This window comes from Ranitomeya variabilis, chromosome 3, assembly GCF_051348905.1.
Source record: "Ranitomeya variabilis isolate aRanVar5 chromosome 3, aRanVar5.hap1, whole genome shotgun sequence".
NCBI classification, from domain to species: Eukaryota; Metazoa; Chordata; class Amphibia; order Anura; family Dendrobatidae; genus Ranitomeya; species Ranitomeya variabilis.
The window spans coordinates 532,552,888-532,572,525 of record NC_135234.1 but is presented as its reverse complement, the minus strand read 5'-3'; positions in this window follow the sequence as shown (position 1 = coordinate 532,572,525).

The window sequence follows — 19,638 nt, the reverse complement described above, 5'->3', positions numbered from 1 at the left end:
TAGTGCTAGTCACGCCCAACCTAGCACTAGTGCCCCCACCTGGACCCCCGTCCCTCAAAACTTTGCTCCACGGATTCCTGATTTCATTCCCCAATCAGGAATCCAATTTGAGACTGCCAACCTCAGGGAAATAGACTTTTTCAAAGTCTTTTTCTCCGAGTCAATTGTCAGTCTCATGGTGGAGCAAACAAATTTGTACGCCCTGCAATTTTTTGCCGAAAACCCAAGTTCATCATTTACTACTTGGAATCCCGTTGACTCCGTAGAAATGATGAAATATTGGGGACTGGTCCTTCACATGGGGATTGTGAAGAAACCAGAAATTCGCCAATACTGGAGTACTGATATTTTATATCAAACTCCAGTATATGGCATGGTTATGATTCGCAAACGCTTTGAGGCGATTCATAAATTTCTTCATTTTAGGGACAACACTGACATCCTTCCCCGCGATGACCCGAATTTTGACAGACTGTTCAAAATTCGGCCTGTCATCGAACACTTCAGCAACAAGTTTGCTGAAGTGTACATTCCCCAAAGGGAAATTTGTGTGGATGAATCCCTCATCCACTTCAAAGGGCGGCTTCAGTTCCGTCAGTACCTGCCCAGCAAACGGGCAAGGTACGGGATTAAGCTCTATAAGCTCTGCGAGAGTACCTCAGGGTACACGCTCAGCTTTAGAGTTTATCAAGGAAAGGACAGCAGTATCCAGCCCCCAGAATGTCCACCCGCTCTGGGGGTGAGTGGGAAAATAGTGTGGGATTTGGTTCACCCACTGCTTGATAAAGGTTACCATCTGTACGTTGATAACTTTTATACAAGCATCCCACTCTTTCAATCCCTCTCTGCCAGAGCTACCGTCGCTTGCGGTACTGTGCGCAGAAACAAGAGGGGTCTCCCTTTGTCGCTAATTGAGCAGGCTCTCCCAAAGGGTGAGAGCCGGGCCCAATCTAGCGGCAACATGCTTGTGGTCAAGTTCAAAGACAAAAGGGACGTCTTTTTCTTGACCACAATCCATGGTCCCGGCACCACGGCCACCACCGTTCGAGGTACCCCAGCACAGGTCCACAAACCGGACTGTGCCCTGGGGTACAACAAACACATGGGGGGAGTTGATCTTTCTGATCAAGTCCTCCAGCCCTATAGTGCCATGCGGAAAACGAAGGTGTGGTATAAAAAACTGGCTGTGCACATCGTACAAATGGCACTATATAACGCATACGTGCTATCACGATGTGCAGGCCAGACCAACAACACCTTCCTTCAGTTCCAGGAGGTGGTGATAAAGGCCCTGATGTTTGGAGGCGAGGAAGGAGCGGGCCCCAGCACCACTGGAACTCAAGGTTCCCGTGTGGTACCAGGGCAACATTTTCCCTGTGAGGGGAGAGCAAAAAAAAGGTGCCGGGCGTGCTATAAAAGGGGGATAAGAAGGGAAACTCGTTTCCAATGTGAAACGTGTCCCGACAAACCTGGACTGTGTTTGAATGAATGCTTCAGAATTCATCACACGTCCGTGGACTAGCCACATCCTGATATTCCACTACAGAACTCACCCACACCAGGCTGATATACACAACACCACACACACACACCAACCTGACGTACACTACACCACACACCAACCTGACGTACACTACACCACACACCCCAACCTGACATAGTGTACGTCAGGTTGGTGTGTATGGCGTAGTGTACGTCAGGTTGGTGTGGTATAGTGTACGTCAGGTTGGTGTGTGTGTATGGTGTACGCTACACCACACACACCAACCTGACGTACACTACACCACACACCAACCTGACGTACACTACACCACACACCCCAACCTGACGTAGTGTACGTCAGGTTGGTGTGTATGGCGTAGTGTACGTCAGGTTGTTGTGGTATAGTGTACGTCAGGTTGGTGTGTGTGTATGGTGTACGCTACACCACACACACCAACCTGACGTACACTACACCACACACCAATCTGACGTACACTACACCACACACCCCAACCTGACGTAGTGTACGTCAGGTTGGTGTGTATGGCGTAGTGTACGTCAGGTTGGTGTGGTATAGTGTACGTCAGGTTGGTGTGTGTGTATGGTGTACGCTACACCACACACACCAACCTGACGTACACTACACCACACACCAACCTGACGTACACTACACCACACACCCCAACCTGACGTAGTGTACGTCAGGTTGGTGTGTATGGCGTAGTGTACGTCAGGTTGGTGTGTGGTGTGGTATAGTGTACGTCAGGTTGGTGTGTGTGTATGGTGTACGCTACACCACACACACCAACCTGACGTACACTACACCACACACCAACCTGACGTACACTACACCACACACCCCAACCTGACGTAGTGTACGTCAGGTTGGTGTGTATGGCGTAGTGTACGTCAGGTTGGTGTGTGGTGTGGTATAGTGTACGTCAGGTTGGTGTGTGTGTATGGTGTACACTACACCACACACACCAACCTGACGTACACTACACCACACATCAACCTGACGTACACTACACCACACACCCCAACCTGACGTAGTGTACGTCAGGTTGGTGTGTATGGCATAGTGTACGTCAAGTTGGTGTGGTATAGTGTACGTCAGGTTGGTGTGTGTGTATGGTGTACGCTACACCACACACACCAACCTGACGTACACTACACCACACACCAACCTGACGTACACTACACCACACACCCCAACCTGACATAGTGTACGTCAGGTTGGTGTGTATGGCGTAGTGTACGTCAGGTTGGTGTGTGGTGTGGTATAGTGTACGTCAGGTTGGTGTGTGTGTATGGTGTACACTACACCACACACACCAACCTGACGTACACTACACCACACATCAACCTGACGTACACTACACCACACACCCCAACCTGACGTACACTACACCACACACCAACCTGACGTACACTACACCACACACCCCAACCTGACGTAGTGTACGTCAGGTTGGTGTGTATGGCGTAGTGTACGTCAGGTTGGTGTGTGGTGTGGTATAGTGTACGTCAGGTTGGTGTGTGTGTATGGTGTACACTACACCACACACACCAACCTGACGTACACTACACCACACATCAACCTGACGTACACTACACCACACACCCCAACCTGACGTAGTGTACGTCAGGTTGGTGTGTATGGCGTAGTGTACGTCAGGTTGGTGTGGTATAGTGTACGTCAGGTTGGTGTGTGTGTATGGTGTACGCTACACCACACACACCAACCTGACGTACACTACACCACACACCAACCTGACGTACACTACACCACACACCCCAACCTGACGTAGTGTACGTCAGGTTGGTGTGTATGGCGTAGTGTACGTCAGGTTGGTGTGGTATAGTGTACGTCAGGTTGGTGTGTGTGTATGGTGTACGCTACACCACACACACCAACCTGACGTACACTACACCACACACCAACCTGACGTACACTACACCACACACCCCAACCTGACGAAGTGTGTCAGGTGGGTGTGTATGGCGTGTACGTCAGGTTGGTGTGTAGTTTGGTATAGTGTATGTCAGGTTGGTGTGTGTGGTGAATACTACACCACACACACCAACCTGACATACACTACATACCTTCCACACGCAACATGGTGTCCGCTAATGATTGGAGCTAATTTTCCATTCAAAAAGTGAAATGGCGCTCCTTCCCTTCCGAGCCTTGCCGTGCGCCCAAACAGTGGTTTACCCCCACATGCGAGGTATCGGTATACTCAGGAGAAATTGCCCAACAAATTTTAGCATCCATTTTATCCTGATGCCCATGTAAAAATGAAAAAAATTGAGGCTAAAATAAAATTTTTGTGAAAAAAAAGTACTTTTTCATTCTTATGGATCAATTTGTGAAGCACCTTGGGGTTCAAAGTGCTCAATATGCAGCTAGATAACTTCCTTGGGTGGTCTAGTTTCCAAAATGGGGTCACATGTGGGGGAGCTCCAATGTTTAGGCACACAGGGGCTCTGCAAATGCGACATGGTGTCTGCTAAAGATTGGAGCTAATTTTCCATTCAAAAAGTGAAATGGCGCTCCTTCCCTTCCGAGCCTTGCCGTGCGCCCAAACAGTGGTTTTCCCCCACATGCGAGGTATCGGTGTACTCAGGAGAAATTGCCCAACAAATTTTAGCATCCATTTTATCCTGATGCCCATGTAAAAATGAAAAAAATTGAGGCTAAAATAAAATTTTTGTGAAAAAAAAGTACTTTTTCATTCTAATGGATCAATTTGTGAAGCACCTTGGGGTTCAAAGTGCTCAATATGCAGCTAGATAACTTCCTTGGGTGGTCTAGTTTCCAAAATGGGGTCACATGTGGGGGAGCTCCAATGTTTAGGCACACAGGGGCTCTCAAAACGCGACATGGTGTCCGCTAAAGATTGGAGCTGATTTTCCATTCAAAAAGTCAAATGGCGCTCCTTCCCTTCCGAGCCTTGCCGTGCGCCCAAACAGTGGTTTACCCCCACATGTGAGGTATCAGTGTACTCAGGAGAAATTGCCCAACAAATTTTAGCATCCATTTTATCCTGATGCCCATGTAAAAATGAAAAAAATTGAGGCTAAAATAAAATTTTTGTGAAAAAAAGTACTTTTTCATTCTTATGGATCAATTTGTGAAGCACCTTGGGGATCAAAGTGCTCAATATGCAGCTAGATAACTTCCTTGGGTGGTCTAGTTTCCAAAATGGGGTCACATGTGGGGGAGCTCCAATGTTTAGGCACACAGGGGCTCTCAAAACGCGACATGGTGTCCGCTAAAGATTGGAGCTGATTTTCCATTCAAAAAGTCAAATGGCGCTCCTTCCCTTCCGAGCCTTGCCGTGCGCCCAAACAGTGGTTTTCCCCCACATGCGAGGTATCGGTGTACTCAGGAGAAATTGCCCAACAAATTTTAGCATCCATTTTATCCTGATGCCCATGTAAAAATGAAAAAAATTGAGGCTAAAATAAAATTTTTGTGAAAAAAAGTACTTTTTCATTCTTATGGATCAATTTGTGAAGCACCTTGGGGTTCAAAGTGCTCAATATCCATCTAGATAACTTCCTTGGGTGGTCTAGTTTCCAAAATGGGGTCACTTGTGGGGGAGCTCCAATGTTTAGGCACACAGGGGCTCTCCAAACGCGACATGGTGTCCGCTAAAGATTGGAGCTAATTTTCCATTCAAAAAGTCAAATGGCGCTCCTTCCCTTCCGAGCCCTGCCGTGCCCCCAAACAGTGGTTCCCCCCCACATATGAGGATTCAGCGTACTCAGGACAAATTGGCCAACAACTTTTGGGTTCCAGTTTCTCCTTTTACCCTTGGGAAAATAAAAAAAATGTTGCTAAAAGATCATTTTTGTGACTAAAAAGTTAAATGTTCATTTTTTCCTTCCATGTTGCTTCTGTTGCTGTGAAACAACTGAAGGGTTAATAAACTACTTGAATGTGGTTTTGAGCACCTTGAGGGGTGCAGTTTTTAGAATGGTGTCACTTTTGGGTATTTTCAGCCATATAGAACCCTCAAAGTGACTTCAAATGTGAGGTGGTCCCTAAAAAAATGGTTTTGTAAATTTTGTTGTAAAAATGAGAAATTGTTGGTCAAATTTTAACCCTTATAACTTCCTAGCAAAAAAAAATTTTGTTTCCAAAATTGTGCTGATATAAAGTAGACATGTGGGAAATGTTATTTATTAACTATTTTGTGTCACATAACTCTCTGGTTTAACAGAATAAAAATTCAAAATGTGAAAATTGCGAAATTTTCAAAATTTTCGCCAAATTTGCATTTTTTTCACAAATAAACGCAAAAATTATCGACCTAAATTTACCACTAACATGAAGCCCAATATGTCACGAAAAAACAATCTCAGAATCGCTAGGATCCGTTGAAGCGTTCCTGAGTTATTACCTCATAAAGGGACACTGGTCAGAATTTCAAAAAACGGCAAGGTCATTAAGGCCAAAATAGGCTGGGTCATGAAGGGGTTAAAGGACTTTTTCTGGGTGTCTGTGTTTTTATACAATATGACTATGGGATTAGTAATGGGGCATCTTGTTGACAACTCTCCATTACTAACCTCTGGGCTTGATGTCACCTGGCAATACAGGGCAAGTTGGAAGTGTGAGGCTAAATGCCTGAATTGCCGGATTTTCTTCTTTCGGTCTATGTATGTAATATACAGTATATACATATATATGCATGTGTCACTGACATCTATATACATTTAGCTCAAAAGTTTACATACCCCGGCAGAACTTTTGCTTTCTTCTTAGTCATGATCAATCATACTCGATAATGCTTGTTACTCGCCCGAGCATCGCTGTACTCGCGGTGCTCAGCGAGCGCCGAGCATTTCCAGGATTATTCGACGGGAGTTTGGGTCCACGCCTTGCATGCTTGGCGCTCTTTAGAGCACCAATCAACATATACAGATTGTCTGCCACGCACTGTAAAGCCACAGCCATGTTGGTTGTGGCATTACAGTGACTGGCTGGCCGTACAGCATCATCAGGTCCGCTCTGTGCTCTGCACAGTCCCCAAAGGAATCAGACAGTGTAGGGAGATTTTCTGGCAAGATAGGGTCAGATTTGGGGGTTTATAAGTTAGTGTGGGTATACCGTAATAGAATACACAAATCCAGCTTAATCAACAGTCCTCCTAAGGACTAATCAGGGGGTATATAGATTGCAGTGCTAGGTAGGCAGGGAGTGCCTGTGGGTATATAGATATCAGCAGCAGGCAGGCATTGTATGTGGCACACGTTATTGCATACATCAAGAGGGTCCATTCCATTACTGTCTGCTGCTGCTGCCCATTACATATATTGATCGTACATACATAGCCCCAGGTGTCAGTAGCCATGAATATTTTTTTTTTGCTTCTTAATCCTGATAATTTTATTCCAAAGCAATCCAGAGCCCCCATTTTTCTCTCCATTTGCTTGCTGACACTGCAGAATACATCCAGATCATTTTCATACTACAGCATGAAAATCCAGCTATTTTAAATGGGTTTGCCCATCCCAGCTATCAAATCTGAGTGTGCAGAAAATTCTGCCATTTTTGTGTTACTGTTAAAAAATTTTGGAGTGTCTTATATAATTTCTTGACACCATTTTGCTGCCCCAAAAATATTTAGCTGCCAAAAAAATATTTAGCTACAGGGCAGATATTTTACACTGGGTTTTGTCGGCCACACGGATCGCATATCATTGCGCTCAAAATTGTGCCATTTCAGGCCTCCATAGATTTTTTTTCTTGCTGTGTCTTAGCATACTTTTTGACACAATTTAGCTGGCAAATAAAGCAAAAACAATATAGGCCAGATATTAGAAAGTGGGCTATCTCCATCAGATGCCTCATCTATCTGTGGGCTACAAATTGTGGCATTTGAGACCTCCATTTAACTGTTTTTGCTGTCTGCTACCCTAGCTCTATACTCTATTTTGCGTAAAAAAAAAAAAATACAGGCCACATATTAAACAGTGTGGTGTCTCCATCAGGCACCTCATCTATCTGTGGGCTACAAATTGTGGCATTTGAGGCCTACATTCAACTGTTTTTACATACCAAAACATGTCCAAATGTAAACAACTATGGCACTTCAAGAACAGATATAAACCAAAAGCGGACTTAAATTAACTTAGCCGCAAGAAGAGAACCATATGATAAGAGATTATTATTTTATAAATCTTTATTTATGTATTAAATCACCAAAAACAACGATATCAAAAGAACAGAGTGTTCCAAGAGGAACAACAGGGTAACAACTCCACACAAATTCCACAGTATGTCTGCAACCTAGTTAGGCAGTATAATCTAGCATAACCATAAAATCATTAGCTATAACTGTTCTACTAATTATACCCATTATCGTTATCTTCCTCTGTGATGATATGCAAGATATGGTACCACATATAAATTTATACAGCCCTCAAAAAGCTTGCATGTGTCACAATAATATTATTCTAATCTTCCCAGGTATACACCTAGGATAATGGCAATCCATATAAAGATATTCCTATTCATATACAATCACATACAGAGGTTGGCCACTAATAGCTAACATATATAATTGTTATGTATAGAATACAATATATACCTCTGGAGATAAATCTCCCAGCAGACCGAGTGGTGCAGAGTGCGTACCCAAGTGTCCTCCTTCGTGCACCCCGACGCGCGTTTCGGTCAGAGCTTCTTCCGGGGGCATTCCCAAAAAAAGGTCTGGGCAAAACGCGCATCGGGGCGCATGAGGTATACCTAGGCGTATACCTGGGAGGATTAGAATAATATTATGGTGACACATGCAAGCTTTTTGAGGGCTGTATAAATTTATATGTGGTACCATATCTTGCATATCATCACAGAGGAAGATAACGATAATGGGTATAATTAGTAGAACAGTTATAGCTAATGATTTTATGGTTATGCTAGATTATACTGCCTAACTGGGTTGCAGACATACTGTGGAATTTGTGTGGAGTTGTTACCCTGTTGTACACTCTGTTCTTTTGATATCGTTGTTTTTGGTGATTTTATACATAAATAAAGATTTATAAAATAATAATCTCTTATCATATGGTTCTCTTCTTGCGGCTAAGTTAATTTAAGTCCGCTTTTGGTTTATATATATTCAACTGTTTTTGCTGTGTGTTACTATTTTGAATTAAAAAACAAAAAATACAGGCCACATATTGAAAGTGTGGTATCTCTGTCAGGCACCTCATCTATCTGTGGGCTACAAATTGTGGCATTTGAGACCTGCATTCAACTGTTTTGACTGTCTGTTACCCTAGTTCTATACACTATTTTGCATTAATAATCAAAAAATACAGGCCACATATTGAACAGTGTCCTATCTCCATCAGACGCCTCATCTATCTGTGGGCTACAAATTGTAGCATTTGAGGCCTCCATTTATCTGTTTTTGTTGTCTGTTACCCTAGTTCTATACACTATTTTGCTTTAAAAAACAAAAAATGCAGGCCACATATTGGACAGTGTGGTATCTCTGTCAGAGTCCTCATCTATCTGTGGCCTACAAATTGTGGCATTTGAGGCCTACATTCAACTGTTTTTGATGTGTTTTACCTTAATTCTATACAATATTTTGCGCAAAAAAGCCACATATTGAACAGTGTGGTATCTCCGTCAGACGAATCATCTATTTGTGGCCTACAAATTGTGGCATTTCAGGCCTCCATTTAATTCTTTTTGCTGTGTTTTACTCTACTTATTGACAACAGTTTGCTGAAAAAATTTTTTTACCTACAGTCCAGATATTTTAAACTGTGGTTTTCCCGCACACGGATCACATATAAATTTTCTCCAAATTCAGCCATTTGTAGTAAACGTTGAAAATATTGTAGTTTATTTAAAATGGGCAAGGGACTGGGAAGTGGACGTGATGGTGATGGTGCATGTAGAGGCCAAGGCCGTGGGCAAGCTGAAGTTGTGCTACAACAAACACCCACATCTTCTCACCCGACCTTCCTGTCCAAATTACTAGGGGGACCACAGAAAACTACTTTTGAACCCAGAGCAGTGTCAAAAGGTTGTTGGTTGTATAGTGGGTAATGCTTCCAGTTACTTTGCCACCAACACCAGCACCCTGTCTTCCACATGGTCAAGTCTGAGTAGCCATGAGTCTGGACAGAATTTTTCTCACCCTTATCCTCCTTCCTCCCTCCATGTCGAGTGCCCGGAGACAACTGATCTCACACTTCGACACTCTGAAGAGCTATTCACTCTTCCATTTATAGATTCAGGCCTCTCGCCTTGTCCACTTAATCGGGGCAAGATGAGATCGCATGTAGCGATGCCCAAGTATTTGAGCAGCAACGGTCACACAAAGGCGACGGTGGGAACATGTCCCAAGAGGTGGACCAAGATGAGACACAATTGCCAGAAAGTCAGGAGGAGGACCAGGGCACGGAAGTGGAAGATGAGGTGGTTGATGATAAAGTAACTGACGCAACCTGGCAGGAGAACATGCAGAGTGCAGCAGCACACAGGGGGAAGGAGTTGTAGCACCCCAACATGCAGGAAGAAGCAGTGTGGTGGCCGCAGACAGAAGGCAGAAAACCATTCATTGTAACATCAACATGATGGAAGTTGGAAGAACAACTGTTAGGTCTTCCCGACTGGTTGTATTTTAAAGACTCTGCCGATAACCCCAAACAGGCCACTTGCACCACCATTTGCAAAAAATCATAATAATTTGAACTTACTTTTCATGTGGCCATCCAGTACGTGGGTTCAAAGGCTTATTGGGGTGCATTTAACTTTGAAGCAGGGTAGGCCTTGCATTCAATGCATAAGCAAACAGTATGGGAGTACCAAATGAATGCTGGGAACTTTGTTTGCGTGTGGTCATCCATGACGTTTGTTTAATGGGTTGTTGGGGTGCGTCCAAAGTTTGGGCAGTCCTGCCACTCACTGCATATGCAATAACAGTTTAGGGACACACTGTTTAATAATGTGGACAGCAAAGCATAGCTGGCTGATGGCTCTTTAATTAAAGTGAGGGCTGACTGCTGGCCCTATAGAAAAAGACTTTGTGACTTTCAGAGTTCCTCCTTCATAAATGAAACAGGATGTGTCTGATGATGTGTCACAAACCACATGGCCAAATAAGGTTGTAAAATGTTAAAATGACATTTCCCAGTGAATGCAATTGTTTGGATGAAAGCAGTGGTAAAGTTGAAAAGCTCATCAAAAACACTATGTGTGAACATAGCCCAAGTGGTGGAGGAACATTTTTGTTTTGGGTTATTTATTTTGCGTTACATTCAAATCATTACCCTGTAAAGGATGTTCCTTATCATATTTCCCAGGAAAATCCATTTCGGTTTCATTTTTGTATATTTTATTGTGCGCCTGTAAAAGTGGCATAAGACTGACAACATTGTTCACAGCTGTGACCTGGGAATCAGAAATGCTTCGAGATGTATTCCCCATGATGTTCCCAAGTAATTTGAGCACTGTTTCCCCCTGGAGTGGTGGCAGTAAAAATGCTTGGTTTTCCCGTAGACTTACATTGGGCTCGTTGCATGGGTCGAGCACCCGAGCATTCCAATTTGCTTGACTTGAGTAATGTGCACCCGAGCATTTTAGTGCTAGCTCATCACTATTTCTTAGCCTTTTTTCAGAGAATATGAATGATGACACCAAAACATTTTCTCCACTCATCGTTAGTGGTTGGGTGAAGCCATTTATTTTCTAACTACTGTGTTTTCTCTTTTTGAATCATAATGACAACCCAAAACATCCAATTGACCCTGAAGAAAAGTTCACATACCCTGGTGATTTTGGCCTGCTAACATGCACAGAAGTTGACACAAGTGAGTTTGAATGGCTACTAAAAGGAACATCCTCACCTGTGACTTGTTTGCTTGTAATCAGTGTGTGTGCATAAAATCTGATTGAGTTTCTGTGATCCAGACAGACTCTTACATCTTTCATCCAGCCACTGACATTTCTGGATTGTGAGTCATGGATCTATGGGAAAAGGTTGTTGAACTGTATAAAACAGGAAAGGAGGCAAAAAGATATCCAAGGAATTGATAATGACAGTCAGCAGCATTCAAACTGTGAGTTTACAAATGGAAAATCAGGGGCTCTGTAAAATCAAAACAATGGTCAGGTAAACAAAAAAAAAGTCTCATCCACAACTGGCAGGAAAAACCCACAAATAACAGTAGCTGAAATACTGGACTCTCTAAAAACTAGTAGTGTGGCTGTTTCAAGATGCACAATATGGAGGCACTTGATGAAAAATGGGCTGCATGGTCGAGTCACCAGAAGAAAGCCATTACTGCATAAATGCCACAAATTATATTGCCTACAATACGAAAAACAGTACAGTGACAAGCTTCAAATCTCCTGGAACAAGGTAATTTGGAGTGATGAGTCCAAAATTGAACTTTTTGGCCACAACCATGAACGTTACATTTGGAGAGAGGTCAACAAGGCCTATGATGAAAATAACAATATTCCTACTGTAAAGCATAAAGGAGGTGGATCGATGATGATTTAAAGATGTGTGAGCTACAAAGGCACAGGAAACGTGGTCAAAATTTAAGGAAAGATGAATGCAGCCCATTATCAGCAAATACTGGAGGCAAATTTGCAATCATCAGCCAGGAAGCTGTGCATAGGACATACTTGGATGTTCCAACATGACAACAATCCAAAACACAAGGCCAAGTCGACCTGTCATTGGCTACAGCAGAACAAAGTTAAGGTTCTGGAGAGGCCATCTCGGTCTCATGACCTCAATATCATTGAGCGATTCTGGGGAGATATCAAGCACGCAGTTCATGCTACACAGCCCAGGAATTTACAGGAGCTGGAGGCTTTTTGCCAAGAAGAGTGGGCAACTTTACAATCTGAGAAAATAAAGAACCTCATCCACAACTACCACAAAAGACTTCAAGCTGTCAATGATGTTAGAGGGGGCAATACATGGTATAAAGAAATGGGGTATGTGAACTTTTGATCAGAGTCATTTGGATGTTTTGAGTTGTGATTATGATTTAAAAAGAGAAAGCACAGTAGTTTAACAATATATGGCTTCATCCAACCACTAACCATGAGAGGAGAAAAAGTTTTGGTGTTATCATTCATATTCTATGAAAAAAGGCCAAAAAATCAAAACTTCTGCCGGTGTATGTAAACTTTTGAGTACTACTGTATCTATCTATTCCATGTGTATATACTGTTTGTAATCTGTCTATTCTATCTTGTCGGCTCCTGCTGTGATTTTACTGTACGCAGCAGATGAATTGCTGACTTTTCATCTATCATGTGGAGTGAGTCAGAAAGGTATATTTTCCATGCTGTTCTCATTTAGTTTTAGCAGTTTCCCATCCATTTCAGCTTTTTTCTCATGACCAGACCTGTTTGCTGGGTGTAGCAGAAAAATATTCAGCTATACATACACGGATAGTAGGAAGTATTTGTGCCGAAATTCCCGAATCTGAATATTGCCTAATATTAATCACTTTTTTAACCTTGTTTAGAACAAATATTGGTGAACAAATGTGGGTATTTACTATACTCTTTGTCTTTTTTTGTGACAATATCACATGCATTATTATTCTCTATCAATTAAAGGTGTTATATAAACTTCTTATATATATATATATATAAAACTATCCAATTAGAGCAACTAAAGTCAGTCACTTAAAAGGGTACCATTTCTCTAGTACTGGAACAATCACAATTGATTGGGCCATTAGATATCTTAATTCTACAAGTCAGTTTCAAGTTGCTGTACTTTTTGCGTTTTTGTTGTCCTTCTTATCATCCTAGTCTAGTATGCCACATTTGTTTTTATGCACTGAGGTCACAGTCTGTGAGGATGTAGTGAGTTCAATGTTCTAAGAATACCACCCACATGGCCAGTTATATTCCTGCTTCCTTTTACTATTCTTACCATTAATCCTATCTATTTAGTCTGTCTGGATTTCTACCATCTTTTTTGTGTTAGTTGGTGACCTATTTTCTTTGAACTCTTCTACTTAATCTACTTAATTTAGATTGTGAGCCCCATCGGGGACAGTGATGATAATGTGTGCAAACTGTAAAGCGCTGCGTAATATGTTAGCGCTATATAAAAATAAAGATTATTACTGTGCTGTCTGGTAATTTTGCGCTGCACTATCCACAGTTATGAACTATGGGCTGTTCTTGACAATAATTCATTCTACCTACTCCAGTATTATAAGCAAACTGTTGCCCACAAACTTGTCTGTACTATTATTCACCCTCTAGGTCCGTCTAATGCTTACTTGGCAAATGAACCAATTTATACCATAATTACTAATATTACTTAAGTCGAAGAGAGTATCAATGCCCTAAATGGGAATCTAAAGTAAAAATGGGTCCAGTAGGATAAGTTTACTATACATTTTAAGACTCAGTATCTGTAAGCATCAGACATAAGAACATAGCATAATATTATAATGGTTTATTGTAGTGAAATGATTAAAATAATTTCTCAATGTGTTCAAAGTGTCACTGAGGAGTAATAAATCCAACATAGAGGTAATCACTATATAACTTCTAAAATGATTCTAAGATAAACATTTTAAATGTATATTACTTTACAATATTCTTGACAAAAACATGATTGTATATAAATATCCTCACTCTGTTTATATGCACACAAAGAATATAGTTTTACTTTGGCCATCCATCTTCTTGTCATGCTTCTTGCTTCGCCTTCCATGACATTAAGGAGTGTAGGCTATTAGCAAAATAACCATCTACTAGACAGGAAAGGAAACAAAACTGACAACTATATTTACAAGCATTTTAATTGCAGTCATAATGCACAGCAATCACCAAATTAGCAGGAGCAACACATCAGATTTTTTCTCTACTATTTTCATAAAGTTTCACCTGCATCAGTATTGCAGTGTACTACATAGTTTATGCTATTAAACAGAGTGTTGTAGCTCATTAGTGTGTACTTGTATTTATTGCACCATCCAGAGTTTCACACCTCTTGACTGACCAACATGAAACTTTTTAATAGGCCTTTTAGAACTCACATAAACTTAAATTAATGTGGCACTTATGCTGGAACACAAGCCCAATAAATATTTTAATAAATAAAGTGTATGTTGTGCATACTACGACCATGTTGTGTGACTTTAATGAATGCATTTTATATGTATATCCCTTGTTGATTGAGAATTATTGTAAATTTATCTCTCTGGCTTTAATAAAAATAAATCTACTGTTACAGTGCCTTGCAAAAGTATTCGGCCCCCTGGAACATTTCAACCTTTTCCCTCATATCATGCTTCAAACATAAAGATAGCAAATGTAAATTTTTGGTGAAGAATCAACAAGTGGAAAAAATAATTGTTTAATGAAAGTTGAATGAAATGTATTGGTTGTTTTACATTTTTGTGGAAATTCAAAAACTGAAAAGTGGGGCGTGCAATACTATTTGGTCCTTTTAACTTAATACTTTGTTGCTCCACCTTTTGCTGTGATTAAAACTGCAAGTCGCTTGGGGTATGTCTCTATCAGTTTTGCACATCGAGAGACTGAAATTCTTGCCCATTCTTGCCCATATTCCTCAACCAAGAATCTGCAAAAACCCTAGTCCATGCCCTCATCATCTCTCGCCTTGACTACTGCAACCTCCTGCTCTGTGGCCTCCCCTGTAACACTCTCGCACCCCTCCAATCTATTCTAAACTCTGCTGCCCGACTAATCCACCTGTCCTCCTGCTATTCCCCAGCCTCTCCCCTCTGTCAATCCCTTCACTGGCTCCCCATTGCCCAGAGATTTCACTACAAAACCCTAACCATGATATACAAAGCCATCCACAACCTGTCTCCTCCATACATCTGTGACCTCGTCTCCCGGTACTTACCTACACGCAACATCCGATCCTTACAAGATCTCCTTCTCTGCTCCCCTCTTATCTCCTCTTCCCACAATCATATACAAGATTTCTCTCGCGTATCACCCCTACTCTGGAACCCTCTACCACAACACATCAGACTCTCACCTACCATTGAAACCTTCAAAAAGAGCCTGAAGACTAGGGTTGAGCGAAACAGATCGGTCATTTTCATAAGTCGCCGACTTTTGGCAAAGTCGGCGTCTCATGAAACCCGACCCGATCCCTGTGTGGGGTCGGCCATGCGGTACGCGACTTTCGTGCCAAAGTTGCATTTCAATGATGCTAAAAGCGCCATTTCTCAGCCAATGAAGGTGGACGCAGAGTGTGGGCAGCGTGATGACATAGATCTCAGTCCCCATCATCTTAGAGAAGGGCATTGCAGTGATTGGCTTGCTTTCTGCAGCGTCACAGGGGCTATAAAGGGGCGTTCCCGCTGACCGCCATCTTACTGCTGCTGATCTGAGCATAGGGAGAGGTTGCTGCCGCTTCTTCAGAAGCAGGGAGAGCGTTAGGCAGGGTAAATAAACCCCAAACCGCTTGTGCTGTAGCGATTCCCACTGTCCAACACCACCTTTTGTTTGCAGGGACAGTGGAAGCTACATTTTTTTTCCTCAGTGCTGTAGCTCATTGGGCTGCCCTAGAAGGCTCCCTGATAGCTGTATTGCTGTGTGTACGCCGCTGTGTAAACCAACTGCTTTTTTCACAAATCCTGTTGTTCCTTCCTTTCTGCACAGCTATCTTGTTTGTTTGTCCACACTTTTGTGTGCAGCAGTCCTTTTTATAGCTGCCTGCCATACTTTTCTGAGATTACTGCAGGGAGATAAAGATTGGCAAGTCTGCCTCTGTGCCAGTGCTGTGTGTGGCATCTGTCTCTCATTGTGTGCCACAGAAAACCTAGTGTGTAATACTGGGCCATTTTTTTTTTAATTCTCCCTGAAAAAAAAAAAAAAATAGTGGGAGATAAAGATTGGCAAGTCTGCCTCTGTGCCAGTGCTGTGTGTGGCATCTGTCTCTCATTGTATGCCACAGAAAACCTAGTGTGTAATACTGGGCCATTTTTTTTTTTTAATTCTCCCTGAAAAAAAATAAATAAATAGTGGGAGATAAAGATTGGCAAGTCTGCCTCTGTGCCAGTGCTGTGTGTGGCATCTGTCTCTCATTGTGTGCCACAGAAAACCTAGTGTGTAATACTGGGCCATTTTTTTTTTAATTCTCCCTGAAAAAAAAAAAATAAATAGTGGGAGATAAAGATTGGCAAGTCTGCCTCTGTGCCAGTGCTGTGTGTGGCATCTGTCTCTCATTGTGTGCCACAGAAAACCTAGTGTGTAATACTGGGCCTTTTTTTTTTTTTTTTTTTTTTATTTCTCCCTGAAAAAAAAAATAGTGGGAGATTAAGATTGGCATTTCTGCTTGAGTGCCGGTCCTGTGTGTGCCATCTGTCTCAAATTATTGGGGCACAGAAAACCTAGTGTGTCATACTGTTAATTTTTTTTTTTTTTTTTTAATTCTCCCTGAAAACAAAAAATAGTGGGAGATTAAGATTGGCATTTCTGCTTGAGTGCCGGTCCTGTGTGTGCCATCTGTCTCAAATTATTGGGGCACAGAAAACCTAGTGTGTAACATTGGGCCTGATTTTCCTTTCAGTGTCAGCCATTTATACAGTATATAAATCCTACAGAAGTTTGAGTTCACCTTATAAGTTGTTTTACAGTAACAAATACCGTTACTTTGGTTACGTTTTGCAAACAATGAGGAAGTCTGGTGGAAGAGGTCATGGCCGTGGGCGGTCATTGTCAGCTGGTAATGATGGTAGTGGTGGTGGAGCATCAAGTGGTCATGGTAAAAGCAGTACAGCACCTAAGTCTTGAGTTGTTGAGCCATGTTCGTCGTCTGGCTACACAAGGCCTCGAACGCTCCCTTTTCTGGGAGTAGGAAATCCACTTTTAAAGCCGGAGCAGCAAGAACAAGTTTTGGCTTTCCTTGCTGACTCAGCCTCTAGCTCTTTTGCCTACTCTTCTGAAAGTGCTAAACGTAAAAGCAGCGCGTCGTTAGTGGATGTTCACGGTCAGGGACAAGTCGCTTCCTTGTCTTCTTCACCCAGAACAAGAGAGAAGGATGCGTCAGGAGACACAACGGGTTACTCCATGGAGCTCTTTACACATACCGTTCCTGGGTTAGACAGTGAAACAGTTAACAGGCCATGCCCATTAGAAGTTGAATCGGACATGGAGTGCACTGATGCACAGCCACAGCCAGATTACTATGCTCTTCCTTTGACTCAGACCAGAACATTGCCCTCGCAGTGTACTGAGCCAGAATCAAACACAGCTGAGACTATGGTGCCCCGTCACGAACGCTATACCATCGGCTTACACGGTGACACAGACGAAGTTGCACACGAGATAGAAGAGGAGGTCATAGATGACCCAGTTGTTGACCCCGATTGGCAGCCATTGGGGGAACAGGGTGCAGGCGGCAGTAGTTCTGAAGTAGTTCCACAGCAGGCATCAACATCACAACAGGTTCCATCTGCCGGGCCCGTATCTGGCCAAAAACGCGTGGCAAAACCAAAACCAGTTGGAGGACAGCGTGGCCATCCGGTTAAAGAAGCTCAGTCTGCAATGCCTGAAAAGGTATCCGATAGTAGAAAGAGTGCAGTCTGGCATTTTTTTAAACAACATCCAAATGATCAGCGCAAAGTCATCTGTCAAAAATGTTCAACTACCTTAAGCAGCGGTCAGAATCTTAAAAGTCTAAATACAAGTTGCATGCATAGACATTTAACCACCATGCATTTGCAAGCCTTGACTAACTACCAAACGTGCCTAAAGGTTGCAGCACCCTCGGCCAATGAAGCTAGTCAGCAACGCTACATCCCTTCCCTCACTGTAAGCCCACCATTTCCCGCACCACCTGCAGTATCTGTGCAGCTTTTGTCTCCAGGCCAAAGCAGTCAGGGATTAACCAGGTTCATAGTAGGAAACACTGCATGTGAGGCACTGGCAAGAATACCATCTCCAACCCTCTCTCAGTCTGCCATGTCCACCGGCACCACCGCTAGTTCCACGATCTCCAGCTCTCCAGTCCAGCTCACCCTACATGAGACTTTTGTTAGGAAAAGGAAGTACTCATCCTCGCATCCGCATACACAGGGTTTGAACGCCTACATTGCTAGACTAATCTCATTAGAGATGATGCCCTACCGGTTAGTTGAAAGCGAAGCTTTCAAAGCGCTGATGGACTACGCTGTACCATGCTACGAGCTACCCAGTCGACACTTCTTTTCTAGAAAAGCCATCCCAGCCCTCCAACAGCATGTTAAAGACCACATCGTCCATGCACTCAGGCAGTCTGTGACTACAAAGGTGCACCTGACAACAGATGCATGGACCAGTAGGCATGGCCAGGGACATTACGTGTCCATCACGGCACACTGGGTGAATGTGGTGGATGCAGGGTCCACAGGGGACAGCAATATTGGGACAGTTCTGCCTAGCCCACGGTCAAGGAAACAGTTGGCTGTAGGCGTTCACCCCCCCTCCTCCTCTTCCTCGTCCTCCTGCAGAAGCGAGAGCTCGTCCACAGACCGCAGTCGCACATCCACTCCATCCGCAGCTGCCACTGTTGCACACCATGTGTGCCATTATGGGACAGCTAGTGGCAAGCATCAGCAGGCTGTATTGGCAATGAAGTGTTTGGGCAACAACAGACACACCACGGAAGTTCTGTCCGAGTTCTTGCAGAAAGAAACTCATTCATGGCTGGGCACTGTACATCTTGAGGCAGGCAAGGTAGTGAGTGATAACGGAAGGAATTTCATGGCTGCCATAGCCCTTTCCCAACTGAAACACATTCCTTGCCTGGTCACACCTTAAACCTGGTGGTTCATTGCTTCCTGAAAAGTTATCCGGGGTTACCCGACCTGCTCCTCAAAGTGCGCAGACTTTGCTCGCATATCCGCCGTTCGCCCGTACACTCCAGCCGTATGCAGAACTATCAGCGGTCTTTGAACCTTCCCCAGCATCGCCTAATCATCGACGTTGCAACAAGGTGGAACTCCACACTGCACATGCTTCAGAGACTGTACGAACAGAGGCGTGCTGTTATGTATTGGTGGGAGGATACACGGGCAGGCAGTTGGATGGCAGACATAAAGTTGTCAGGTGTGCAGTGGTCGAAGCTACAAGACCTGTGTCAAGTCCTTAAGTGTTTTGAGGAATGCACA